Here is a 15,221-nt window from a genome sequence, read left to right as displayed (position 1 = left end):
GCGCAGATCGTTGTTAGATATCCGCACATCACAGCAGATGCAGACCCACTGCGTGTTGATTACTAAGGCGCGTACCCACCCGCATGTGACCGAGGCGTGTGGAAAGCCTCCCCGTTCTCACGGCCTAATAGAAGCGCGAACGCAGCAGCCCGTCTCGACGCATATGTACTGACCCGCACATAAATACCGGACCGTGGATCAACTCGAGCGAGAACGACTGCTAGCGTTTTCGTGCGCGCTAAAAGTAGCACTACAATTCTTGGCCTACTTAGAGCGATTTTTGTGCACGGTGGCACTGCAGATTCAGACCTGATACACCACCCTCGTGTTAAAGAAAGGCAATGCAAGACGTATGTTTTTCTGCGGTTTTAAATGGGCTCTTCCGCGTTTGCACGCGAGAAAGGAGAGCAAAAATTTTGGCTTCCTTTCTCGGCACTAAACCTTGGGAAACGAACAATGGGCGATGAATGTGCACGAAAATGTGTCCAGCATATTTTGGCAGGTTCTAGTACATTTTCGCACTTTGTTCCTTAAGAAATTTGGAACAACAGTTGCCTCCGGTTCTCTATTTTTATTTTCTTCGTTTAAATGCAATGCATTGCGGTATATTTTCTCTAATATGAACTGCACCTTCTTTTCTGTTTCCCTTTTAGAATGTTGCCTAAGCAAGAAGGAAGTTGACAATATTGTAAGAGAAAAAGATGTGGTACAACCATTTTTTGCACTTGATTACCATAAGGTGGCCGGGAAAGTTTCTTCCTAAGCCATCTTATAAATTTAAAGTTGTTGGCATACTTGTTTATTAGCATTATGTGAGAGAGCGTGCATTCTTTGAATTATTCATTGTGCCGTAATTTGCTTTCGACACCTGCTTTCAGGTAAGTTATACAAGCGTCACTACAGGCCAACAGTTAAAGATGTCACAGTGTGCATTTACCTCCCATACTGCGAACATTCTTTTCTTTACTGTGGCCACTGCAGATTTATTCATGCGCTTTCTCCACTTTAGCGAACACTGCACTGCTCAAGATGTCTCACGCGAGGTCACCGCAGTGGCTAAGTGATTACGGTGCTCGGCTGCTGGCCCAAAAGACGTTGGTTCGATACCGGCCGTCGCGGTCGCGTTTCGATGCAGGCGAAATGCTAGAGGCCCGTTCATTTTACAATGTCAGTGCACGTTAAGGAACTCCTGGTGGTCAAAATTATCTGGTTCCCCCCAGTACGGCGTCCCTCATACAGTCAATCGCTTTGAGTCTTTAAGCCCTATGAAACCCTAAATAAGGCTGACGCTCCTACAGCAGGTGGCAGCTCTTGCCCGACCGCTGCTGATATGATCTTCCCGCCAAAGCGAGTTTTGGCTTCCACATAAAGTTGCATCACGCTGCCTCACCTACCTCCTGATCAGAGAGCGGAAAAGACGAAAAAAACTCGCAGTGATTCGCGGGTCACAAGGTGTTCTTGTGCAAACATCTTTTTCCGCGAACAATGCTTGTCTTGAGCAAGCGTTCCATCACTCTGGCGTTGAAGCTCTCGCCAGCCGGAAACATTAATGAACGGATCCACGCGTAAAAGACTAGACGTCCGGATGCAGTGTGTTTCCTTTTGTCGGCTACCCTTCGCGTAGTGAATGTGAAGTCTGTCGATTCGACATCTCTGGTGTGACGGGCTGAAGTGAAGGCTCGGGACGGGGCAGCTATAAATAAAAAAGAGAAAATAAGCGCCTTTCTCTTCACCTCCGGATGTGCACAGCTCGGTTGAGACTTTCGGATGTACACAGCTCAAAGTTGTCTTTCAGTGTTTCGAAGTCGCGAAGGATGTGGCGGATGTTTGCGACGCGTCAAAGCGGCATGTAGCGTGCACACTCCCCTGGTGGCGGGGTCGGCCGCGTATTGGGATTTCTTTGGTGGCGGCGCGAACAAAACAGTGCATGCGTTCTGTGTAGGGCGTGTCACTTAATTAACGTGATGAAGCTCTATAAGCTTATTAGGGTATGTAAGAATTAATCATCGAATATTTCGAAATGAGCTTGACCAATAATACCCCTGACCAGATAACCGCATATAAACGGGGTTGCTTTGTATCTACTGCAGCTTCTTTGCAAAAAAAATCTGCTGAGACTAAAATGAAGCTCATTTTTGATACTAAAGCAAATGACGACTTCGATAAGCCTTCAAGTTCTACACGGAAATCAACTGAAGTGTCTTTAGGCAGATCACCCTTATTGACGAGCTTCGATAATGACACGCTGAGTTTCCACTATAGCTCACTAGAAGGCCGTAGTGAGTGGCGGTGATTCGTGATCCTGTATGTGCTTCCGCAGGTTGCAGAGTTGCGTGAAGGGCCGCAGTTATGCTCCAAACTTTGTGGGAAAGCCGCTTCTCGTATGGCAGGAGCCATGATAAAGGGGGAAATGCGAGCATGCGAAGAAGCAGGCTGCACCCAGGAAGCCGGCTGAGCCGAAACTACAAAGTGGCAGATTGAAGCACAACACCTCCTCCTAACAATGAACCCTTAGTCGGAAACAAAGCAAACTGCACTTTAATGGTGACTGAAGGCACAGCGACTCCGTAAATTTCTTTTGCTCTTTTTAATAGTGTATAAAAGCCCAAAACGCTCCCATCAATTCAACATATCCGCATGACAAATGTTTCTGACATTTGATAAGATCATGCATAGGTGCGTGAAATCCAGCCACTTAGCTATATTTGGCCAGTAACAGAACACATCAGTAAAATGTTGGCTAACGAGGAGCCTGCTTTATAACTCGGCGTACGTCAAAATCAAGACAGTAATGGAAGATAAAATGAATTCGCAGGAATACATAAAAGTGAACACGTAGACAAGGAAACGTGGGTAGAGAAAATTTCGATTAAGCATTCCGCTTTTTCCATTTTAATTTTGCATTATTGGCTTATCCCAAACGATTGTCCCTGGTGCGGAGTCGGCCGACGCTCTCCGTATTTAATAGGGATGCACGGAAAAACCACCACCACAACAAACACCACACATATCACGAGCAGTGGAAGGCTGCCCCGTCCAGCCACAATCTGCACGATCAGCGTCAGCTCGAAGCCGACCACCTGACTCATGAACACTTGAATTTACTTCAATAAAATTTTTGTGTTCGTCATTACGCGAGTTCTCAATGCATACAACTATGTTGACACTATAATACCCCGAATCTTTGTAGTGTTTGTTTGCTCCTTCTTCAAAGCTGCCGACTTTGTTTGTGAATGCAGGACGCGACCAGATAGATTTATATCGATTGATCGCGTCCAAGGGGAGTCGATTCTACCTTGCTCCCGAATGTTCTAGTAACTTTGCCCGCTTTATCTCGAAATTTCACTATTAGCTTTGAACTGAGCAAGGCTGAGAGCAGCGGGGATTCTTTTCGACGACCGCCGAGCACGCTTGTTGCTTTCGCCGCCGCCCAGTCATGCAGTCTATAGTGGGCGCAAGTCAGCCCCAATAAACAGTTTTCTTTTAGAATAACTTTTGGCTGCCTTCATTTCTGCTTCGACTGCCGCTAGCACGACGTGACAATATGCACAATATACACTTCTGAATGCCCAGGCAGTGCCGACTGGGGAGCATCAGCTCCAAATCTACCCGCCCATAACACTAAGCAGTTAGCAAAGCAACAAGGCTGTTCAAAGTGCTGGACATAGCGGTATATGAATGCGCATGCATAAACATCGAAGAGGAAACGCAAACGGAGAAACCATGGTGTACCTCACTCAACCAGAATAATAATAATAATTGGTTTTGGGGGAAAAGAAATGGCGCAGTATCTGTCTCATATATCGTTGGACACCTGAACCGCGCCGTAAGGGAAGGGATAAAGGAGGGAGTGAACGAACAAAGGAAGAGAGAGGTGCCGTAGTGGAGGGCTCCGGAATAATTTCGACCACCTGGGGATCTTTAACGTGCGCTGACATCGCACAGCACACGGGCCCCTTAGCGTTTTGCCTAAGGTCGGGTTCGAACACGGGAACTCCGGACCAGTAGTCGAGCGCCCTAACCACTGAGCCACTGCGGCGGGTGGCTCAACCAGAAAAGAAGAGCCTCAAAGGCGTTGCATTTCGTGCTTTATTCACTTCAAAGTGTTCAACCTTTACAAGCAGAGTATGTACTTCAAGTGTATACCATATAAGGTTGGAAAAAAGAGCCCTGACGTGGCATTACATTAATCCCCACAGCGGCTGGGAACAACGTATGTCATGCGGTTATGGCGCAGCGGCTGAATTGCAGGCAAATTCTGAAAACGAGATCGTGCTTTGATGAGTTCGCTGTTTTCTTGGCCGCACTTTATGAGAGAGCATGGGCTTGAGCCTAACTAAAGGCGAGGTTTTCTTGCATGTTAGGTTACTCTAAATGCTGTACATAAAGTTTTAGACGCGCAATGCAAGAAAAGGTTCCAACAAAGATATGCTTCAGAGAAGCGTGGAAAATGTTTTCGGAAGTGCGATTAATTATAGATTAAAAAAAACTCCACTTCACATAAGCGACAAAAACGCCACGCGCGCAGCTTTTCACAAAATGTCTCCAAAGAAAAGAAAAAAACAAAGTACAAGGCTCTTTGCATATGTGTATTGGTTATACCTATGCCGAACACGCACCAAGCGCTTCTGCGACTTTCTGCGCCTCTCTCTTTCTCACTGATTTCCTGTCGCGTGCTTTCGTCAGCATGGTATTCACGTCTTTTAGTAGCAGTGCAACCGCCGTCGGCAGAATTGCCGTAGGAATTCGATGCCGAAATTCTCGCTGCAAAAAAGTCTGCTGATAAAGCTTCCTTTAAGCTTCTCCTTAAGTATGCTTGCAACGAGTCTTAAATGCGCAAGAACGCCGATATGCTCTGAAAACTTTTTCTCTGTGCCTTTTACTGCCTCCGAAATATATTTTGTAGGATTTATGTCACCATACGTGTGCTCAGGCTCTCCGTGACTCTGAGGCGTAAAGTATTTGATGTTCGCCTATAATTGTAGCGTCCACGTTTCAAAGTAGCCGCCTGCACACACAGTTAGGAAGACGGCTGTTTGAAAATTTCCCCGCGAAGTAGCCTGCAAAGGCGTACATTGACGTTCTCCTCAACGATGTCAGGAAGAATTCAGCCGGCGTCTAAAAAACCTGGACGACACCTGCGGCTCCTCGGCGACAGACAAGACTTCTCTAACAGGCAATGCAGTATATGAGAATCGCGAATCTCGCAGTTTCCATGAGGCGTCAGGGCAGACAGTTTCCCAACATTAATGTGTTTGAGTTCCACAAAGAACTGAAACCTATTCGGATGCTTGTTACAGCCATGCTTCAATCGTATGGCGGCAAAAAGGTTCTTAATGTGGTTCTGCTGCTAACGGCAGGTCAGGAGGTTCGTGAATTCAAAATTTGCGAGAGGTCCTCCCACAGCAGCATGAAGGCACGGATAGTCACAAGCCATAACTGAATTGTATGCGGCGGCCTAAGACTGTCCAATTTCCACTGGGTATTAGATGTATTCGGCTGTCTCACGCAAGAACTCCAGGTGTTCAGAAGTGTCGCTGACGACATAGTTTTTCTTGCCATTCTCTGGAGATCTGGTCTTACTATTCAGACAGTCCAACACCTGGTCCATAGTGGCAATGAAGACTGCGGTGCGCTTGGCTTCCTCAGGCAAAGCACCGACATATATTAAGAGCAACACCGCCACCGAAACCGTGTCAGTTAAGACTAGCGGGGCAAATTCAACCTTCATGTTGTTTATTGGCCTCATACAAATGTGATCGTCAGTTAATTTTCTGGTTAGTCGAGGCCTCAGCTTGTGCCCTGATTCATATAATTTAGATGTGTTGTCAATCTGCAGTGTGTGAACCTTCCGAAGTGGTAATAAAAAGTCTGTGAGGCGCACGAAGTTTTCTCCTTGTCCATTTGATCATGTGCAGGGCATCGAAAAACAAATATACTGTATTCCCCTTATTTTCATCAACAAAGTGGTTTCTGAGGTGTGATCTGCAACTTTTAAATGATATTACATTGCTCGTATCCTGGTCGCTGACCACAGCCCTGAAGATCATCTCATTTTCATGCAGTGTTTCGATTAAAGTTAGCAGAAGATGTGTTTTCTGCATATAGCTTCGTTTTGGCAACTGCTTACGCTAACGGCTGCATCGATGCTCTTGAAATGCCAGAAAGAAGAGCAACGAATGCTGCGTTATCATAAAAACCAATGAAAACGTCGTTTTTCACATCGTACTGAAAATTAAGACGCAGGCTGATTTCCGCGAACATAATTGCTCCTACTTTATCTTTTTGCGACGAATCTTTAACTGTGTCGTTTAAGAACGCGTGTTACGCAAGGAATTGATCACTGGCACTCTGTAAAGGCAATATTTGATTGACCTTGGGGTTGGCAGCACGAGAACATTGGAAATTAAGCCGTAGCCTTTAGGGCTATGAGAATAATCATTCAAACCAAACTCCTTCACTTTTCGAGACCGCTTTCTTTCTTGGTTCTTGCGTCTCTGCACACGCACTTGACCAGCTAAAAGTTTGTAAAGCTCGGAGCTCACGGTTTTACTAAACATCTTCAATGCATCCCTTTTAGTAACCTTTCTAGGGTTTTTTCGCTTCCGTAGTCTTTTCAGAACTTTCCTCCTTAGCGGCCCATACTTTCGGATGTTGTTGGGGAGATGAACTCGTTTTTTCTCCGTCCTTAGACTGGTTTAGATCCTGCGCACATATTAATATAGCAGACAAATGCTGTAAATCATGCAGCGAGGATGAAAGGAAGAGCCAGATGCTTTTCAGCCGATATTAGCTCTGTATATGTTTTGGCAACTTGCCAGACACGGTTACAGTGCTGACACAAGGCTAAATGAAAAAGCGTGCACTAGCTGTTCTCCCCAATAAATGTGTTCCTCTTTAAGCATATGAATTTGTAAATGGCTAGCAGCCGGATTGTGGGTGCTCAACAGAACACTTAGTCTGTAGCCGCAATCTTTTTATTGGGGAAGGTGCATTAAACAAACCTTGACACAGCCCTGAACGACCACGCGATGGTGCGTTAGGACGGCAAAGGCCCTGGCCACTCTGCTGATGGCGAGTGCCCCGACTGGGTCACACGATCACACTGCTTTGTGGCTGTGAAATGGCGAAAGCGACAGACGACGGTTGATTTGCTTTGTAAGCGGCCATCTCATGGGCGTGTTTTGAAATTTGTCACTAACCTCCGTCAAAATTCAGGGGTATTTCATTTATCACTGGATGGTCAGTTGTTTAGCTTACACTGTAGTGAAAATTATATGCTGCCTCGAGGAAATAAAAGCAGCGCACGTATGGTCAGCTTCATATTTAAGAGAGAACTCTACAGCAAAGTCTCATATGCAATCTTTCCAAAAGTATGTGAATGTCTTATAACTTATCTCGCATTATGCTGCATAACTTCGTATAAATTTTTTTTCAGAATTTCTGTAGCAATTTGCTGTATTTCATTTTCTTACGCAGATGGAAAGGATTCCAAAGCGAATTGCGAATGGCGTGTGTAAAATAGATATCGCAAAAGCTGCCAGGTTTAGAAATCCTTATACAAAGAGGGCGCGGGTCCACAGTCAGGCTCAGAGATGGTTATAACTCATGGCTCTCGCGAGTCAAGGTTTCCTGGAAGAATGCGGCTATAGGCCTTGTCCTAAAGCGAGGAAATTCACGCACTCACTTCATCTCATCGAGCATGCAACACACTTCGGTCTCGGGAGCATTGGCATTAGAATTTTCGCAACAAATGGCACGTTAACCTTTTGCACACCACACTACGGTAAACTATGATCCTACAGCAACCGTGGTAAATAGCTGCCGAAAACTGATGTGCCATATTCTCAAACTACTATATCGCTTGTTTATGTGAACTCACCAAAGTGTGAACCTCCGCCTATGCATCCAAGACCATATGCTGGTCCTTGTCAAGTGCTTCCTGTCTGGTGGCAACACATGCAGTGCTTGCAGCAGCGCTTGCACCCTGAATATTGTTCGTCGACCATTTCAGCTTGCCTCCTACCTTGACTTCCGAGAAGCTCGTGGCCGGCTTCCCGCCGTTCCATGCCACCTTGAACCAAAAAAGCAGCTGCAAGTCAATATAATCAGCGATAAAATAACCAACGTTCGACCTGATCCGGTTTTCTGCTAAATTATCGAATGGAAAATTTTGAACACGCTGGCAAATTCATCCCTTTCGGAAAACGAAAAAAATTCTGATATTATGACCTCTTGTCGCCACTTAAATCTCACAGCATCAGCAGGTTAAACACTAGATTACGGAAAAAATTACACTGACTTGCACGTGCTAGAAGGCGTAAACATGAGTCGAAGAATTTTACCGCTGCAAGTTCATCAAAAGTATAATGATCTTTGCCTTGTCCGCGTAGTCAGTGTCCGTGATGTGTTCAGAGCAAAGGCGCTAGATGTTGTTGACGATAGTGTCGATAGGGTCGATAGTGTCGCTATCGATAAGATGATAGTGTCGCCTTGTATAACTCACCAAGTCCTTCCGATTAGAATATGTGAGCCATTTATCTCACCTGTGGCCAAAAAAAAAATATTGGAAAACAAAGTTAGAAAATTTATCTTGATGTTTGCAAATGACGACACGAAGAGTTACGGCATGTTCGAAAACAGGGAAAGCAATAATTCCGCGATGTTCGGTACACTTTACTTTTCCGTTGTTCTTACACCGCCACCCATAATAAACACCACGCAGCATCCACGCAGCGAGCATGACGGCGCAAAGCAGCGTCGTCAGCGGTAATCTCGGAGCAAGCGCTCACCAGCGAGCGCCAGGGAACACAATGCCACCTCACGGCCGTGCTCCCGCTTCCGGGGCATTCACGCCTGCCTAGTTACTTGGTTTATGGGGGTTTAACGTCCCAAAGCGACTCGGGCTATGAGAGACGCCGTAGTGAAGGGCTCCGGAGATTTCGACCACCTGGAGTTCTTTAACGCGCACTGACATCGCACAGTACACGGGCCTCTAGAATTTCGCCTCCGTCGAAATTCGACCGCCGCGGCCGGGATCGAACCCGCGTCTTTCGGGCCGGCAGCCGAGCGCCGTAACCACTCAGCCACTGCGGCGGCTAGCCTGCCTAGTTACTGTTGACAAAGACGGTTTTGGTCCGAGGATTAATGCAAACTTCATTCCTGTTCAGATGATATAAACTACAAAATGGAGATTTATGTTGAGGTATTGGTGCCCCACTCCATCAGAACATGCTGCCAAAAGAGAATGACTCCAAATGCCTCAAGAGTGTGATTAGATGGGTCAATCAATGTGAAGTTCTCATAAATTTTCCTTTGCGATCGTATTAGTACCGCTCTGTGCATTTAGCGCGTGTTCACGTCTACCGCCTTATATTTGCATTATTCTATAACGTCCTTTGTTGTGAGGCACTTTTTTATTTATCCACCGCAGCCCCTTAGGGGCTCAGTATGTGTAAAAATGTAAAATTTCAGCGCCCCTTCATGTGCAGAACAGTGCTGTACTAGATCTGCTATTAAAGAACTCACGTGCGAGTGAAACTGTCCTCTCAGGGTTCAACTTGCCATAGCGTTAGGGCGGACTTGGTACTTCAGGCAGCACCTGCAAATGCACCACACTAGTAAAAATTCTCATCCCATCCGAAATCGCAGCGCGGACTCACGTAAGCGCAACTACCCCTGCGATAGCTTCCCCGGCACCTGATATGCAGTCGAACCCATTTGTACATTCAGCTCTCTACGAGCATGTGTTGCACACCAACGGACTACGTCTCGTCGAAGGCGTAGCGTGAAAGTTTGAAGTTTCGAGTGGATTAACATTCCTCGTAAAACGCCACGGTAGTTGGTGTCTTCAGCTGAGGTGAAGCCTAAGTGAACGGAACACTTTGTCAAAGCGAGTCCGTGTCGTCTTAAATCGCTCATAGCCGGATCATCTAAAAAGATTCGCGAGTTTGCATTCTTCTACAAGGAAGTGTCTCGAACTGCGGTAGAGGGAATTTTTTGGCATTAGAATATACGATTCGGGCGGATCCGCTGAGAAATTCAATCAAATTTCTGCGTGAACAGACACGACGCTATCGCACTTCGGAACATGGAGAAGCCTTGCTACTGGCTGAGTGGGGCCTAAGGCCTCGACGTAGGAGGAGCCCACTGTTTGAATACTAAAAAGCATTTATTGCTATAAATGCCTCCACAGTCGCCTTCATTCTGGCAGACCACCTCACCGACCACTAGTGGAAAATTTCACCGGCAAAGAAAGATTCGCCTTCTCAGCAGGCTTCTTCCTCATCATCTTCTACTTCCTCGTGAATTGACTGGTACCTTCCACTTGAAAGGTGCTAACGCTGTCCTTTTCTTCGTATGTTTCGCTACGCGCAATAGCGTACACTCTAAACAAGAATACGCCTATGCGTATTCCTTTTATAAACGGGTGCGCGCTAGAGGACATGTTACTCCCTTGTTACTCCTTTCTGTACAGAGTGGAGCGAACGGTCGACCTTTGCGTCAAGTGGGGTGAGGATGAGAAAGATATCTGTGGTATATCCTTCCACAAATGTTACGGGTTAAAATCAAGCATGCTTGGCAGTTTGCCGTTTGCTAAGGACCTGTCTTAGCGTTACAGTAGTGCTGAAATCTGGGTCAGTTGGTACATGTTCAGGAGTAAAACCAGTCAAAAGACGGAACACAGCGATGAGACGAGGCACACACACGACGACTGGACTAGCAACTGTGCTTTATAGAAGAAAACAGTCTCCCAGAAAAAGTGGAAAAGTTTGCGCAGCTCAGTTAACAACAATGTACATCTAAAGATAAACTGTGATCTAACGCCGTTGCGAAAGGAAGCTTAGTTCCTTCTGCATGAGGTACATAGAAGGACTGCTGATGCAATCATCTTCTTGAATACTAATGAGGAACGCTTCGAGGATTTCGCGCTCAACTTTTGCCTTGCTTCTGTCGACAATACTACCATTGGAAAATAGCGAGTAGCAACCGCATTCCCAGCAATGTCGAGGCAAGTTAGCGCCGTCAGTAGCGTCGTCAGCGACTGCACAGCCATACGCAGGCAAGAAAATATAATTGTGCGCTAATTATTACATGGCATCAAATATTTTTTGTTTGTAACACTCAACACACTTTCAACCGATTAGCACCTAAAAAGCGTTACCAGAGCGAGAACGCCAACAATTCACGGCAAATTTTTGTGTTAAGTGTCTTTTGAATGAACGCACTCATGCCTGTTTGCTATGGGTGCACTTCGCAGAAATCACCTTTATCTTGTTTAGGGGCAAGAAGGGCTCTTAGGCTTTTTTAGAGCTTGGACCATTAAGAACACTCTCTAAAGGTATTTATAGACAATTTAAGTGCTCAATGTTTACTTCCTTTCACGAAACTTGGCCGCTTTCTGCACCTTTTAATTGAAACCTCATTTACTTCGGCTTGGAATACATGGCTACTACGTTATTGATGGAAATTTGTCCAACTAAAATCCTATATTCCTGGTCGTAATTCACCTCTCTCATCTAGCGGCTGCGGCAAAATCTGATGACACCCTGATGTATTTTGTCTTTTGTTTCTTCTTGCTTTATGCCTTTTCTTGTGTATGTGTTCCTTTTGGTCTGTTCTTGACTGCACCACCATTCGTATCTTGTATATCTTGTCTTGCAACCACCCTGTAACGGGCTCCGGCCAGCAGTATCGATAAATAAATAAATAAATAATAAATAAATAAATAAATAAACGAACGCTTCCTGAAGGCCGCCTGATCTTCGTTCGCGTGGTATATCACTGTCTACAAGTTCGGAGAAAGTACGAGATAAACGCTCATTGTATATAGTGTGCAATGCTGCTTTTCTGTTGCTGTTTGCGGGGCGCGGTGCCCGTGTTCCTTAGTTTTCTTTGCGTGCGCTTGCTTATAAGTTCAGTTCGGCTAAGTCATTACATCCGTATGTCTTGTTCGAACCACGTTCCGGCTACCTAATCCTTAGCGTCGTAATGACGTTACATGGCATACATTGGCGTCAACAATGTTCGAGTGTGCTGGTTGGAGACTGTGAAGGCCCCTTTCGTTCAAATGTCCCGAGAAAAGGATACATCGCCTTTTCTTCAAGAGTGTATGAATCTTTGACAACTATATGTTTGTTTTGGAGTGGGTGCAATAATATAGATACGCTTAAAGTACAAATATGTTTGCAGCGTTAGAAACCTGCGACTACGTAGATTAAAGCAGAATTGAGGGCAGCATTTGTTATTGTCTCCAATGGTGACGAGAAGCAGAACAGCAGGCTGACGCAAGATTGAAAGACTCGCCACAATGGCCCAGTGGCTTTTGGTTTCGGTTGTCGAACCCAAGGTCACGGGACAGATGCTGGCAGCGGTGGCCGCATTTCGATGAAGCGAAATACAAAAACACCCGTGTGCTGTGCTCCCTTGTCCTCCAATGGACGACAGGACAAGCGCTTGTCCTGTCGGCCATGTTTCTACATCTTCGTCTCCATTTCTTTTGCGGTGCCCCTTTCCATGTTGCTGCCATATCCTGTCTCAATGTGTATGTATACTCCACACTTTCGGCGATGTTAACTACTGAGGAAATATAATCGACACTCATTCGCGAGATATACAAGGTGTGTACATCACACATCGGAATCGTTCAACCTGTGTAAACACATCATAACTTATGTTAAAGAAAAAAATAAACTGACCCTCTGGATAAATAATCACGACTGATGTGACAAAATGACGATTACATGACTTTCCTCCTCTGCATTTTGAATGATGCTTCCTGTATTTATTGCAAGCAAAGCAATAAACTCCTCAGTTGTTAGCGATGTGTCTGTGTCTTCTTGTGTGTGTCCTGTTACCGTGCGTGCTGTTTTGCCAAGAATCACGCACCAACTAGCCTGGTTTCTATCCAAGGAACCTCTTTTCACTGCAGGTAACAATCCCTAACGTCGCAGAGCCGGCAGCCCGTGATCAGAATCTTTGGCGAACAATCCAGCAACTTCCAGAGAACAAAAGGCACATAACTTTTGCACAGCCCTGCGGACAGAAAAAGATATCGCGTACCGGTGGTGATAAACAATGATCCTATTTAAAAAGTATAGTCGAACCAAGTAGAGCTACCTTTGTAAAAGCGCGCTCCCAATACTAACAAAAAAAAAGAAAGAAAATATTCTAAGTAAAGGCGCAAGCGTGTGAAAAAAAAAAAACGTCGTAGGCCGAATTGCGCTTTCAGTCTAATTTAGCTCTTCGTGGAGGATTTAAACGTAAAACCGGATTTCGTTTCCGGGCATTCTCTTGTAACTATGGTTCGGTTTTGTTTAATATTACGATGCTTTCGACAACAGCGCTTTTTTCCTGACGAATAATGTTGCAGCAGAATGGCACAACTTAATTTATTTTGACGTCCTGCATCCTGCAAAGTCGATAATTACCATTTGCACATACCAGCCGCTGCGGTGGCCGAATGGTTATGGCACTCGGCTGCTGGCCCGAAAGAAGTGGGTTCGATCCCGGCCGCGGCGGTCTAATTTTGATTGAGGCGAAATTCAAGAGGTCCGTGTACTTCGCGGCGTCAGTGCACGTTAAAAAACCCCAGGTGGTCCAAATTCCCGGAGCCCTTCACTACGGCGTCTCTCATAGCCTGAGTCGCTTTGGGACGTTAAACCCCCATAAACCAAACCAAACCAATTGCACATACATGGGCATGAAACGCATTAATGGTATCGTGCCATACCCTTAAGGCAGAGCTTAAGTGTCCCCTCCAGTACTTTAATGCAGTGTTGCTCGCCTGCCATCAGGAATGCGAGAGTAGATTAGATATATATTATTTTTTGAACTCGAGGTCAAGATATAATGACGAGCGAAAAAACCTTTTTGACAGCTTGAAGAGTGGACAGAGGCCCATACATGGCGGCAGCAGTCACATCACAAACAACAACGTGATTTCGCATTGTCTAATCGTTTACCAAATACACGATACCTTTGGTACTTTGAAGATCCACCATCCCAACAAATCAATCCACAATGACACAAACATTGGAAAGGCAATTTACGAAAGAGCCGCCTAAGTGAAAATTCTCGCTGGCAAGAATTTACACCTCTAAATGCGAATAACAAAAACTTCAATTACACTATATAATTGGGATCAAAAGCTACATAATATAAGGTGCGTTGGATAACAGATAAATAAAGCCAGAAAAGTAATTATTTACTGCTGCAAAAGAGCATGGCTGTTAACGTGAGTGTTCTGACGGCTTACAAAATAATCTCGCAATTTCTTTCCGGTAATTGTTTCAAATCTTATTCCCCTCTTTTCACATTGATTAAGTAGAAACGGAAGCTGGTATTTTAGGGATTAACGAAATTATTTAGTGCGTCTGTATGGTACAAGCCACTTGTTAGAACTCTGTAACAAGTGGCTTGGATTCCAAGTGGATTCCAAGAGAAGGCAAGCGTAGCAGGGGGCGGCAGAAGGTTAGGTGGGCGGATGAGATTAAGAAGTTTGCAGGCAAAGGGTGGATGCAGCTGGCAAAGGATAGGGTTAATTGGAGAGACATGGGAGAGGCCTTTGCTCTGCAGTGGGTGTAGTAAGGCTGATGATGATGATGATGATGATGATGACTTGTTACAACTGCGAGTGTAAGCATTACTTTTCTTTTCCTATTAATTTGCAGAATGTTTTAGAAAGGTTTGCAGGTTATCGTGTACAGAAACGAAAGCACATATGAGGTGAAATTCTACATGGTTTCTTGCCTTTATAATTTTGTACTTGGAGAACAATTCTTCTGTTGGATGGTTTTACAATACATTAGCAATATATCCAATGGCTTGTTTCTGCAGAAGTTAAATTGCGTTCATATTTCTGATCGAGGTTGTTCCCTAAACAAGTGAGCAGTAGTTCAAGGGTGTTATATGCAATTATTTCAAAGCAAATTTGCACTTTTATTTTTTTTCAGGGAGGCAACAGCGACCTCTGCGTAGTGCTCCTGCAGCTGGTGAGAGTGATTTGCGTAATGAGTGGGTATGGTGCATCTACGTCAAATCTACCGAAAATTTTATGTCAAGGATCTTAAGCATATTTATAATTTCAATAGCAGCAATACCCAGCGTTAAATGATAATTTATGATTGCCTATTTTTTTTTTTATTTAAATAATATTACTTTAGATTTATCTAGATTAAATTTGAGCGTGTTCAAATAGGAGCAATCAATTCGCTTTTTCA

At 44.9% G+C, this 15,221-nt stretch overlaps 1 long non-coding RNA gene across 1 annotated transcript in view; it reads left to right on the top strand.

Annotated features, from left to right (window-relative positions):
* LOC144130266 (uncharacterized) overlaps window positions 1-13,937 on the top strand; it is a 98,124-nt gene extending 84,187 nt beyond the window's left edge. Inside the window, exon 3 of the long non-coding RNA XR_013314036.1 lies at window positions 13,880-13,937. This is a non-coding gene — a long non-coding RNA (uncharacterized LOC144130266). The remainder of the gene's footprint in view (window positions 1-13,879) is intronic.
* Window positions 13,938-15,221: the final 1,284 nt, after the last annotated feature.

Source organism: Amblyomma americanum, chromosome 4 (assembly GCF_052857255.1).
Source record: "Amblyomma americanum isolate KBUSLIRL-KWMA chromosome 4, ASM5285725v1, whole genome shotgun sequence".
In the NCBI taxonomy this organism is placed as follows: domain Eukaryota; kingdom Metazoa; phylum Arthropoda; class Arachnida; order Ixodida; family Ixodidae; genus Amblyomma; species Amblyomma americanum.
The sequence above is the reverse complement of the archived record's forward strand: the minus strand, read 5'-3'. Positions and strand labels throughout refer to the sequence as shown.